This window comes from Notamacropus eugenii, chromosome 7, assembly GCF_028372415.1.
Source record: "Notamacropus eugenii isolate mMacEug1 chromosome 7, mMacEug1.pri_v2, whole genome shotgun sequence".
In the NCBI taxonomy this organism is placed as follows: Eukaryota; Metazoa; Chordata; class Mammalia; order Diprotodontia; family Macropodidae; genus Notamacropus; species Notamacropus eugenii.
Genome location: NC_092878.1, coordinates 142,281,896 through 142,292,708, shown reverse-complemented (window position 1 = coordinate 142,292,708; position 10,813 = coordinate 142,281,896). Strand labels below are relative to the sequence as shown.

Here is a 10,813-nt window from a genome sequence, read left to right as displayed (position 1 = left end):
AACATTTGTTTTTTTTAAACTTTTGAGTTCCAAATTCTCTTGCTTTTTCCCTCCTCCCCTCCCATCATTGAGAAGGTAAGCAATTAGTTATAGGTTATACATGCATAGTCATGCAAAACATTTCCATAATGGTTACGTTGTGAAAGTAAACATAGGCAAGAAAAAAAGGCATGCTTCAATCTACAATTCCATCTGTTCTTTCTCTGAGGATGGAGAGCATTTTTCATCCTAAGTCCTTCAGAGTTGTCTTGGATCATTGCATTGCTGAGAATACCCAAGTCATTCATTCACAGCTGATCATCTCATAATATTGTTATTACTTTGGAGACAATATCTTTCACTTTGCATCAGCTCATGGGCAGTAACAGACCCCTTCTTTAGAGACTAGGTTTCCTTTTTACTGAATTTTGTCTTTTATATGGAACCAGAGAGGGCTCCTAGCTATCTGTATCTAGCTGTTAGTGTTTTTTTTTAACAATAATAAATTAATAATTAATAGCAATATTAATACCATAAGGTATTAAGATATGATATTGATGATTATGAATAATAATTAATAATGAAGGCCTTTCCCTCTTTATGATCTTTGCATATTGGAAATAAATTCCCTGTCAAATCTTAGCACATACATGAAGAATCTCAAGGGAAAAAATTAGATCTAGAAGTAAAAGTAATAGATAACACCTTGTTCTCCACCAATCACTATCATGGAACCCCTCCACTTGAAAGGAAAGAGGATCTCTAGGAATAGGGAAAGATGGGAAATCATTTTGGTGGCACTGCCACACCATCATTTCAATCTTTCAGATTTGGAAAACTGCAACATTCCCTTCCTGTCTTTAGTCTGCTTTAAAAAAAAACTGTAATCTTGTAAATCTCTTTGGACACTTAAGTCTTTGTGTGTGCATATTTTCTCTTTTTTCCCCTCTTTAGTATAGATTTTTGGATTGCCACATTATCATTCATTTGAAGACTTATTTGCTACCAAATGAAGGAATTAAAATGGAATGAAGAAACTGATTCATTCTCTTCTTTTGAGAGCTTGGATTCATATATTGAGAAGTCTCATTTCAGTTGTTGAATTTTCCCCTTGAATTTTGTTTGGCATTTTACTTTCATGACTAATTCAGATTTATTTTTATATATTGTTCCTTTTGAGGGTCAACACTGTGACCATCAAAGGGAGGCCAGAAGAACCCAGAAAGTACCATCTATATTCTGGGAACTACTTCTTTCTTTAATGAAAATGAAACAGCAATCTTTATATCACACAAGTTAGGGACTTTAGGAACTATAGCTCTTGCATGTTCAGAGAATCTAAATTTCCCCTCATGACATCAAGATGATGACATGACTTGCAGTTGACTTTTATTTGAGTGCGTGAGGACTGTGCAAGATCACTAGCCTCATTTTCTCCTTCTGAGTCACCTGGGTCCAGTGGCCTGATATTCATTGCAATGACTGGAGATGGCCCAGGATGCAATGTGGGACCTTGGCCATTGTAGGCCACTGGAAAAGATAATGGTCCAAACTCCTGGGTCACCTCATCTCTCTGCCCACAATAGGTTTTCCTCTATAAGAATCTCTAACCTCTCCTGGCTAGCGGTGTGTCTTCTTTAAGTAGAAATCATCCCCTTAAGTGGGGGGGGGGGGGGGGGGGAGGGCCTGGCAGATCCCTTACTCAGACATCTTCCTTATTGGAGCATCTTCCTTTGTCAGAGGATATCCCCATTAAGCTGGGGTCTTCCTTGATGGGTGTCTCCTTTAAGGACCCATCTCCATTTAGCTGAGAGTAGAGGAGCCTGCTTGGCGTGTTGTTGTGTTACCCACAAAAAAATTTACAGTGCCCAATGTGGGGCTATTTGTAATTCCTATACTGAGATACCCCCTTGACTCAAGAGGAGGGAGTGGGGGAAGGGAGTGATGGGATTGTAAATCTGCTAAGATGATTTTCGTTGTCTTAACTTTTCAAACCTTACAGTATGTCAGATTACACACAGAAGACACTGTGGTATTGGGAATTGGTCACTCTATCACCCTTCAGGCAGTCTCTTTTCCAGTACCCCTCCTGCTGGCTGGTGGGACATGGTGGAGGTAAGGGAGAGAGAGGAGGGCCATCTTCTGCAACAAGCATTCGTGAGACCAGTGCCATTTCTTAGGGCACTCGAAGCATGAACCATTGATTTTGTTTCTCCAAAAGCACCCATTTAACGCTGATCCAAGTTTACAAAAAACCTACAAATGAAGCTTGGAAAATTCACAGTAGGTTGGATATAATTGTTATCAGAATCAAATTATTATTGTAACAAATTAGCTTGCAAATGTAAATTTAGTAGGCCTTCTCAAATCACACAAAAGATTTTTCAAAACATTTCTTTGTAAAAAGCATTTCCCTTTCTTAAAAAACAGCTTACAATTTATCCTGATGGTAAAAGGAATAATCACTAAACTTTCATGAAGTACTTTAGTTGGAAACCTTAAAGACTGAAATTTATCAAAACTGACGGAATCCTAATAAAGCTCCCTCAGCACCAATGTTCTAACTTCCTTGTAGGCTCCACTGAACAGCAGGCATGACTTGATTTGACCACACAATTTTTCTTTAACCACATCACAAGCTCCCAAACTCAATACAGCTTCTTCCCCTAGTTAGCCACTGCCTTCAGATTCAATTTTCACATTTAAACAGGTGTTGCCATGTACTCAACCACAAGCACATCATACATCTAGCCCAAGACAGGACCACAATAGTTAGCCAATCAGAAAGCAGCATGACTAGGCTACTGCTGACCAAAATACCAGATGTTTGATTCCCTATCAAAACCTCTGCTGAGGTGGCAGGTGAAACACCTTTACTAAGAAAAACCTGTGGTTAATGACCTGGATTTAATTGTTTAAAAGCCTTCTGACCAAGTACTTATGATTACTGTGCATGCTCCTGAACTAATCAAAGAGTTTTTTCCCACTTCTGGAAATGACCAATTATAGAATTGTGCTGCCCCATTCTATTTTGGGGCTCAATGGCTTTAAGCCTCAATGGCTATAAAAGCAATTATTCCTCAAGTAAGAGGGTCCCTGACCATGGGGTAGATCTTGGACCCAATTGATTAGGGACCATTGATATCTCTAATAAATTAAATATGTCAGGAGCTTGTCTTAGTGACTTTTGTTACAGATGGGAATTTTCTGGCCCAAAATTCATCACCTCAAGCCTGGTCTATTGAAAAGCCAGATGGTAGGTCTTCCTGTCTCAAGTCTCTCCCCACTTCATTCCATCCTCTTTTTAGCTACTGAAATGATTTTCCTAAAACACAAATCTGATCATGTCACACCTATCCCCACCTCGTACTCAGTAAACTGCAGGGACTCCCCATTGCTCTAGGAGCAAAGGCAAAATGTGCTAGTACTCAAAGCCCTTAAAAGCTCCCTCCTACTTTTCCAGACTTGTAACATTATACTCTCCTGCAAGAACTCTCTGATTGTGTGACCTTGGGCTCCTGGATGTTCCATGAACAATTCGATCTCTTGCCTGTGGGCATTTTATCGATTCCACATTCCTGGAATGCTTTCCCTCCTCCACTCTGACTATTAATCATCTGGGCTTCCTTTAGGTCCCAACTGAAATTCCATCTTCTATAAGAAGCCTTCTCTAAACCCCCTTAATTACTTTTTCTCTTTTAATGATTTCCTATTTGTTTGTTATATGATTTGTTTTGTACACATTAGTTTGCATGTCATCTCTTCCATTAGATTGTAAAGTCCTTCAGGACAGGGACTTGCTTTTACCTTTTTAAAAAGACACCCCTAGCACTTCTTGGCCCATAGTAGGTGATTAATACCTGCTTGTTGAATTGAATTAAATCCCCATACCCGCAGGGATGTGGAGCCATGATCCAATCGATGAACAAGATCATGAATTTTCCCCTGTTCTAGGGAACCTATTCTGGCTCCATGTGCTTATTTAGTGATGCTAACTCCCAGTTCACCCCGCTTAGTTACCACTGTGAGATCAAGTGTCTTTTCCCTCAAACTTAGATTCTATCTATTCTAGTGACTGATTACTGGATGAATGCAGAGTTACCCCAAAACTTCATGGCCAGTTTTTGAGGCTTTCTGTCCTGACAATTGTCTCCCCTGCCACCCCCCTTTCCCAGCTCTAGAAGACTCAGAGAACCCTGGGGACTTGGACCTGTGATTTTTTTTCCAACCTGGAGGATCAGTAAGCATCAGTTCTGGGCTGGAGTGAACAAAGGTCCAGATCTCTGATGCAGGATGTGGTGAAAGTGCCTCCTGTTGAGGAACTTCTCCTTGCCTCCTATCTATTTCAGAATGGATGCCACAATTAGTACTTCAGACTTTTTTTTTAATAGGAAAAAATGGTTTTGTACATGAGATATAACATTATAAACTTGAGACAACTCATAGACAAAAAAGTTGACTTCCACCTCTATCACCCATATCTGCAAAACGTTTATATGGAACATCCATACAATCAAAACCAACACATTCTCTTTGAAATGTCATGCAGGTTTTTTGAAGAAGACCTCTGGACTATGCTTGTTTTGGAATGTCCACAGAAGGCTCTGTCAATGATTTGATGACAAGATAAAACCCCCAAATAATAAAGGAAAAGAGAATGTGGGAGAAATTGTTCAATCTTTTGTTTCCATGTGGCTTATTGTTTCCTCCTCTTCCTCCTTCTTGGTTTCCTTGGAAATCATCCTGACCTCCAAAATTTCCTCAGTCTTTGACACCAAAGCCCCACTGAAGCCTTTGTGATTGCCATCTCTATGAATGCCAAAGCCACTGAGGTTGGCCCCATCAAGAGTTCCTTTGTTCCCACCAGTCTCCCCATCTTCCATACTCCCTTCTGCAGCTTCAGCATCTTCTCAGTTAAAGTCACCAAACCCTTCAAATGACCTTGTTACCTTGTCAGTTACTATCACCAACAGAACCATTAAATGAATCTTTCAATATTTCTTCAGTCATGTCTTTAGAGAGAACTTTAATGAACAAAGTTTCATAGGACTGGCTCCTTGGTGCTGCATTAGATGTTTTCAGTCCATTTAGCTTCAGCCAGATGGATGGTTCTGCCTTCAATTTCTATATTGTCACAAGAAATCAAAGCTTCTTTTGCATCTTCTGCAGAGGCAAATTCAATGAATGTATTCACTTTAGATCAGTGTTGGTTGTTCTGGAGCAAGCTGACTGACTTCTCAAACACTACATGGAGACTTTCTTCAGTGGTTCTGTAGGCTAGGCTATTCAGCACTAGTGTCTATGAGTCTCTTGAATTCTTTTGTCCTTGGCTTTTCTTCCCTGTGTAGTCCAGAAGGAGTGACCGACCATCATTTTCAGTAAACTATTTCCCTTCCAAGACCTTGTCCTTGTCAGCTTCTGTTTTAAATTCGGCTTAGGCAATACCTTTTGGGTGTCCCATACTTGGTGCAGACCAGTCTAGCCTCAATAGCATCTTCAAAGGTTTCCTTGAGTTCCTTAATGAGTTACTTGATAGGGCAGATTTTTGATCAAGAATATCTTTGAATCTCAATCTTTTTGCTTTCTTTTATCTTCTGTTTCCAGTTTCATTTCAAAGTCAGTTATGATTGAAATTAAGGCACACTGAGGCACAAAGTTCCAAGCACATCCATTTCATTGGTAAGGCTAGCAATTATGAAGTACAAGAGAAAAAAGAACATAAAACATAAAACAATATGATTGGTTACAACGTCTGAAGTAGCATAGATTATGGAAAACAATGTGATTGGACAGAAGTTAGGAAAGCAGGACTAGTCACAACTCTTCCTCCCATCTTATTGCTATGGAAAGCTCATTAGTGGTGTCCCCCTGCATGAATCCATGTGGTAGAGCCATAGTGATAACAGTCCAGCCCGTACTGTAGAGATAGCAGACTTCCTTGTGACCACCAACATCTAGTGAGCAAGACTTCCCTTAATTGTACTTGGCCAGTGAAATATATAGATACAAAATATTTCTTTGAATTAAGGTGATTTATGGGACAACTTAGCTCACAGAGGAAAGCTGAACTTTTGCGCTTAACTGAGAGACAAAGAAATATGGTTCAGGAAATTTTTCCAACGTATTGGAAGTGATACAGAGTAGAATCAATTACACAGTGGAATCAGAATCTGTTTGATTTTCTCACCAAGGACTTTGGAGCCACTGAGTTTCAGAGCTTTTTCCATTTGTTTAACAGATCCAAATTCCACAATGCCAAACTTCCTGGTGGCATCAGTGGGGATGTTCACAACTGGAAGATCACTTTTTTTTGCAAAGAAGTCCATGATACTAGTTTTTAAGCCCAGAAGTAGTTTTGTTGAAATTCGAATTACAAAGAAAGATTGATATTTGTTGATGTTTCGCATTCAATTTCTGTTTCTTAGATTCAGGGGCTTTCTGTTTGCCCATTTCCTGTTCTCTCTTCCCTGGTCCATCTTCCTCCTCTGTCTTTCCCTTTCTCTGACTTCTTGTCTTTTTCAGCTTTCCCAGGAGCAGCAACCTTCCCTTTGGCAAATGTGGCATCCATAGCATCACCTTCAGAGTCATCCTGATTTTCATCTTCAGCACCTTCTTCCTCTTCATCCTCTTCCTCCTCAACCTCAGAGTCTTGTTTGACGCTAGTGGTTCCCATTTTCATCACTTTGGGTGATGAATTCTTCATCCTCCTCACTTTCACAGTTATCCTTTTCAGAATCACTTTCCCCATTCTTGTCATTATTCCCAATTTTTGACCGCTTGGTTGGGGTTGGGGGGAGGGAAGAACTGCTGCCTTAGCTGGAGTGGCTCCCTTCTTGCCCTCTTGGTGTAATGGTAGCCTTGGCTGGAGAAGCCACTTTCTTGGTAGGGGCCATGGCTGCCTTTTTGCTCTGGGTGGCAACAACAATTTTTTTTTGGCTGGTAGTACCTTTACTTGTGTAGCCATAGCTTTCTTACCCCTTCTGAGGGACCACTACCTTCCCCCCTTGCTTCCCTCTTCATCTTCTGATGTGTCCTCATCCTCTTTCTTCTATCTCCTTGGGGGAAGGAGACCATTTTTTTGGTTCACTTTGATTTTTAGCAATCTTCCCAAGCTTCACCATGGTAGTACCATATGACTGGGAGGCTGAAGTGGAAGATGCTTTGACAGAGGTCTGGACAGCATTGGTGGTGATGAAGACCACAAGGATATTTCAGAGTTTAACAATTAAAGCTCAACTGAGTCCTTTCCCTCAGGGAAAAAAAATTGATTTGTTCTTTGATCCAGCAATGCATTTATCCTAAAAGAGGTCAAAGAAAGAGAACACATGTACAGCAAAATTTATAATATCAGCTTTTGTTGTGGCAAAAAACTTAAAATAAAGTGGGATATCATTAATTGGAGAGTGGTTGAATAAATTATAGTACTGTGGTTGTTCATCTTTCATTTTCAAAGAGGACCAATGATGTCACAAAGTGATGTCTTGACTCCTTTGTGAACTGGATATAAATGAAGCTACCTTGAGCAAGGTCATCAGCCTCACTCTCTCTTTCAGGGTCATAAAAATTCACTGGCAGGACAGTAGTCAAGATGATTGGCCATGGCCCAGGGTATAATGTATGACCTTGGCAGCTGATCAAGCTCAAAGCACTCCACAGCACCTGCTTCAGCCACCTCCATGGCCATTGGAACCAATTATTCTCATCTACCCATTCTGCCTGCTTAGGTTAGACATTCTCTGACTCACTGACAGATTTGAGGCAAGTCCCTTATCCTTAACCTGGTTTAGCCAATCTGCCAAGACAGTTTTACCAGGGTGTGGCTGCTGCACGTACTATAGCTTCTTGGAATGGGTGACAGGTGGACACCAAAGATAGATAAGTAGCCTAAGCCTTCTCATCAGAGGTGTTAGTCCTCCCTGAACACTCTCCACACTCCATATTATAAGTATAAATGGAATATCATTGTGACATGAATGATAGATTAAAAGAAACCTACGAAGACTGGTATGAACTGATACAGAGTGGAAAAAGCAGGATCAAGAGAAAAAAGTACACTGTGACTACAATATTATCAAGAAAAGCTTAGCCTTAAGAACTGTCAACTGTGCATGACTACCAGACTGATGATGAAGCATGCTCTCCACGTCTTACCCTGGTAGAGAGCTGGTGGCCTAGAGGTGCAGAATGAAACATACATTTTCAAACATGACCATTGTGTCCATTTGCTTGGTTTTATTATGTCCTGGGTCATCTCCAGTCATCCTGATGAATATGGTCACTGGATTCAGATGGCTCTGGAGGAGAAGTGAGGCTGGTGACCTGCACAGCACTTCCTCACTCAAAACAAAGTCAAGTGCAAGTCATGTCATTATTTCTCTGATGGCATGGTCTTCTTCAGCAATGAAGGATGAACACAATTACGTTAATTTATTACAAGGGAGGGTTATTATTTTGGGGAGGGGAGAATTGTGGTGGGGTATGAGTGATTAGTGATAATGATGCAAAAAAAAGAAAAGAAAGGCCATCAATTTAATATTTAAAATACTCAGATGAGGTGCTAGAAATATTTTTGCACATATGTAACAATGAACATTTATTAAATGTTTATCATATTCCAGGCAGTCCACATGCTGTGCAAGCACCGAGGATACATATATAAACAAACAAATAAAAAAAAGATGGTACCTGCTCTCAAGGGATTTACATTTGAATGGGGAAAGACAACACAAGGAACAGGGAGTAAAAACGCAGAGGCTGATTTCTTCAGAAATCAGGCAAGTAAAGAATAAAGAGTCAGAAGCAAAGCTGGAAAAGTAATGCAGACCTGGCCCTGGGTCAAAATGGAGTTCCTTGAAGGAACTCACCAAAGGGAGATGAGGTCATAGGGGTAGAAGGAACTTCCAATGTGAGAAGGTACTTCTAGTGTGAGAAAGCAGTGGGGTCATGGTGGCAAAGACCAGAGTTCAAAGTAAGAAGGGAAGCTAGGAAAAGAATAAAAAGACTGTCCTGAGCTGCATTTCCAAATGGAGTTTCCTCTTTCTCTGATCTCTTTGGGTAGCAGTGACATAGAGGAAACAGAGAGTGATAAAAATAAAACAAAAGAAAAGCAACCAAACTAAACCTAGAAACTAAAGGGTAGAGGCACCCACTGGGGAATGGTGAAGTCAGTTGTGGCAAGTGAATGTAATGGGATACTATTGTAAGAAATGAGAGAAAAGGCAGAAAAACTTTTAGGAACAACCTTTTTGTTCATATATAATGCAGAGCAAACTGAGCAGAACTAAAACCTTTTATGCTCTTAATATCCAACAAGCAATTCTGAAAAATGTCCGAACTCTGATGAATTAAAAAAATGACCGTGATTCCAGAGGACTGGTAAAGAATAATGCTGTCCGTTCCATGACAGAAAAATAATACTAATGAAGAACAGTAAACACATTTTTGGATGTGACCGTTGCAGGAATTTTTTTTGCCTGACTGTGCTTATGTAATACGGGGGCTTTGTGTTTTTTCGAATGGAGGAGGTGGGAGGGAGAAAAAAAAGAATGCTTGATAATCATTATTCAATTTTTCTATATTGCTTTTTTCTTTAAAAATATTTGTTTCAAATTATGGTTTGCTGTGGAGGGAGGGAGAAAAAATGAATAGGATACAAAAACAAAGGTATTAAAATAACCAAACATATACAGAAGACAGAAGAATGAAATTCAGAAAAGTATCAGAGAGCAGTTGATATTATTACCATGTTGAATTTAACATATACATAAATAACAAGGTGTATATAATAGGGTCTCAAAGACTGGTACATTTTTCTCCTGAAAAATTATACGTTTCCTCTGGTTTTTGTTTATGTTTGTCAAATTTATGATAAAAAAGAAAATTAAATGAGTTGATTCAATCACAAATTCATTCAGATTTTCTAACAAGTTTAAAAGAGCAGTGATGGATGGGAAGTAACATGTTTTAGAAAACCTAAACTAGTGTATAAGAATACATAAGGGAAATTAATAACATTAATAATGAACTCAGATAATTGATGATCATTTTTCTTGTGTCCTGAGGCAGCAAGTACGTCAGGATCCTTGTTTACTGTTATCAAGTAATAAGAATAATATTTCTATAGCTTTGTAATATATACATATATATGTGTTATGTATATACATGTATATATTGATAGATATGTATATATATGTAGATATGTACGTATGTGTGTATATATTGATAGATAGATAGATAGCCAGGCACTGTGTTAAGTGGTTCACAATTATTTTCTCATTTGCTCCTCACAACAACCCTGGGAGGTAGATGCTATTATTATCCCCATTTTACAAACAAGGAAACTGAGGCAAACAGAGACTGAGGCCACATTTGTACTCAGTCTTCCTGTTTCCAGGCCCAGTGCTTTATCCAAAGCACACTGCATCACCTGGCTGCCCTATGTTTCTAAGTACACACCTAAAGTATAAAAAAGGACTTAAGATCTGGCAACTGATACCTACATCAAAGCAGCTGATGGGCACACTTGGAGCCTATACACCTGGGAGTATTGAAGGGAACAGGAAACTAGGAGGGGTGGAGGGCAGAAGGACATTTGAGGTTCCTAACAGTAGTTTGTAGTATCATTGCCTCTCCTTTTTTTTCTTTCTTTTTAAGACAATTTATTTAAAAATTTTTATTTTCTGTTCCAAATTCTCTCTCTCTCTCAAGCCTCTCCCCCACCCATTGAGAAAAAGTGTCTGTATCTACAAGTTGGCACCTATTATACAGATCAAAAGACCAATGGTTGCTTACAAGGAGTCCTGGCTAGAATGTCCATCATTTCCAGTTGGGTGTA

General features: G+C 39.4%; 1 pseudogene; it reads right to left on the bottom strand.

The window, feature by feature from the left end:
* Window positions 1–4,530: 4,530 nt before the first annotated feature.
* On the bottom strand, window positions 4,531–7,100 carry LOC140513401 (nucleolin-like; annotated as a pseudogene).
* Between the last annotated feature and the right edge of the window lie 3,713 nt (window positions 7,101–10,813).